This window comes from Penaeus chinensis, chromosome 11 (assembly GCF_019202785.1).
Source record: "Penaeus chinensis breed Huanghai No. 1 chromosome 11, ASM1920278v2, whole genome shotgun sequence".
NCBI lineage: Eukaryota > Metazoa > Arthropoda > Malacostraca > Decapoda > Penaeidae > Penaeus > Penaeus chinensis.
Window position 1 is genome coordinate 35826830 of NC_061829.1, and position 2500 is coordinate 35829329.

General features: G+C 46.4%; 1 protein-coding gene across 1 annotated transcript in view; it reads left to right on the forward strand.

The window, feature by feature from the left end:
- LOC125030468 overlaps positions 1–2500 on the forward strand; it is a 52180-nt gene that overhangs the window by 3570 nt on the left and 46110 nt on the right. The window lies entirely within an intron of this gene.

Genomic DNA, 2500 nt, shown 5'->3' on the forward strand with positions numbered 1-2500 from the left:
ACGGGGTGGCAGTCCCTTGAAGAGGTCATTGTTTTCTCGCTTCCTCCCGCTCGTTACCTCATCACGATTTGGGAATCATAATCACCGCGAGGAATCCGTTTCGGGGATTGTGTCTCTCGCGGCTGATTCCGTCTCTGTCTCGATTTCTGCCTCTCTCGGTCTTCGCCTGTTTCTGTCTCTGTCTTTGTCTTTGTTTCTGTCACTGTCTCTTTATGTCTCTGATTCTGTTCTGTCTCTCTGTCTTTGTTTCTGTCACTGTCTTTTTATGTATCTGTTTCTGTCTCTGTCTCTCTGTCTTTGTTCCTGTCACTGTCTCTTTATGTGTCTGTTTCTGTCTCTGTCTCTCTGTCTTTGTTTCTGTCACTGTCTCTTTATGTGTCTGTTTCTGTCTCCGTCTATCTGTCCTTGTTTCTGTCACTGTCTCTTTATGTCTCTGTTTCTGTCTCTGTCTCTCTGTCTTTGTTTCTGTCACTGTCTCTTTATGTCTCTGTTTCTGTCCCTCTCCCTGTCTTTGTTTCTGTCACTGTCTCTTTATGTCTCTGTCTCTCTGTCTTTGTTTCTGTCACTGTCTCTTTTTGTCTCTGTTTCTGTTTCGGTCTCGGTCTCTCTCTTTCTCTTTCTGTTTGTCTCTGTCTCTCATTTGTCTCTCTGTCTCTGTATCTGCCTCTCCCTCTCTCTTTGTCTGTTTCTGCCTCTCTTTCTCTGTCTCTCTGTCTCTCTGTTTCTGCCTTTCTCTTTCTCTGCCTGTCTCTGTCTTTGTCTCTCTCCATCTATCTTCCTCTTTCTCCCTCACTCTACCTGTCCTTTCCACTCTCTCCCTCTCTCTCTCTCCCTCTCTCTCTCTCTCTCTCTCTCTCTCTCTCTCTCTCTCTCTCTCTCTCTCTCTCTCTCTCTCTCTCTCTCTCTCTCTCTCTCTCTCTCTCTTTCTCTCTCTATCTATCTATCTATCTATCTACATATCTATCAATCTTTATATCTATACATATACTATTTTTTCAACCAATTACATTAATTGATGTTGGGAAGGAAGATAAATGCTTAAAGACTTATTGGTAACGTCTAGAACGCATTTTAGGATGGCACTACCTACACGGACGCATATTTCACAGACTCCGTTATATAAATTCCCCTCTCAGAGATTCCTTAGGGCCTTCCTCCTTAAGACGCAAACTCAGAGCGGCTAGCAGGGGCCGGGCAAGGTAAAATGTCCCGGCATTTTTGGTTGTCGCTTAATCAGGTTATCCAGGACAAAGTCGGGGCAGGAGTAACGGAGTTGTCAGATGTCTTGAGGTTCGCCACTCCAAAAGGTTTAGGGGAGGGAGAGCTGGAACCCCTGATTTTCAGAAAGGTTTATTCTGTTTGTTCAGGTTGGGGTTGAACTAAGCTGTGGCTGGAGTGTCGGGACGTGTAGTATGTGGTGTTTGAGAGTCGTGTGTATATTTTAGATATGGTTGTAGTCCCTATGCTTATTTTAGATATCTGTCTATCTGTCTCTGTCTGTCTCTCTGTCTCCCTTTCTCTCTCTTACTCTTTTTTTCTCTTTCTTTCTCTTTCTTTCTCTTTCTCTCTCTCTTTCTCTCTCTCTTTCTCTCTCTCTTTCTTTCTTTCTTTCTTTCTTTCTTTCTTTCTTTCTCTCTCTCTCTCTCTCTCTCTCTCTCTCTCTCTCTCTCTCTCTCTCTCTCTCTCTCTCTCTCTCTCTCTCTCTCTCTCTCTCTCTCTCTCTCTCTCTCTCTCCCTCTCTCCCTCTCTCCCTCTCTCCCTCTCCCCCCCCCCCTCTGTCTGTCATCTTCTCCTTCCTGTCGCTCTCTTCTCTTTTCTCTGTTCCTCTTCTTTCCCTCTTTCCATCTTCTCTGTATCTTTTTTTTTTTTTTCTTCCTTTTGTCACCTTTTCCTCCCCTCCCCTCCTCTCATTTCTCTTTATTCTCACTCACTATCTTCTCTCTCCTCTCTCCTTTTTTCTCTCTTTTCTTTCTCTCTTTTCTTTCTCTCCCTCAGCACCTTTGCCTCTCTTTGATATTTTTTTTTGTTCTTTGCCACTCTCTCTCCTTTCTACCATCATTCCTCTCTCTCACCTCACGCCCCTTTCTCCTTTCACTCCTCTCCCTCCCTTCATTCCTCTCACCCCTCTTTCCCCTCTCCCCTCATTCCTCTACCCTCTCTCACTTCTCTCACTCCTCTCTCTCCCCTCACTCCTCTCTCTCCCCTCACCCCACTCTCTCCTCACTCCCTTCTTCCCTTTCTCGCTTATCTCACACCCCTCTCACCCCTCTCACACCCCTCTCTCCCCTCTCTCCCCTCTCTCCCCTCTCCCCTCTCCCCTCTCCCCTCTCCCCTCTCCCCTCTCCCCTCTCTCTTCTCCCGTCACCCCCCTACACCCCCCAGCATACTACACTGCCGATGTAAACACCAGCCGACTCTTCAAACTTGCTACTCAACACCAACAAAAATCACCGCAACTCTCTGAAGACATCTTGTCAGGGCATCAAACTTGCGACACTCC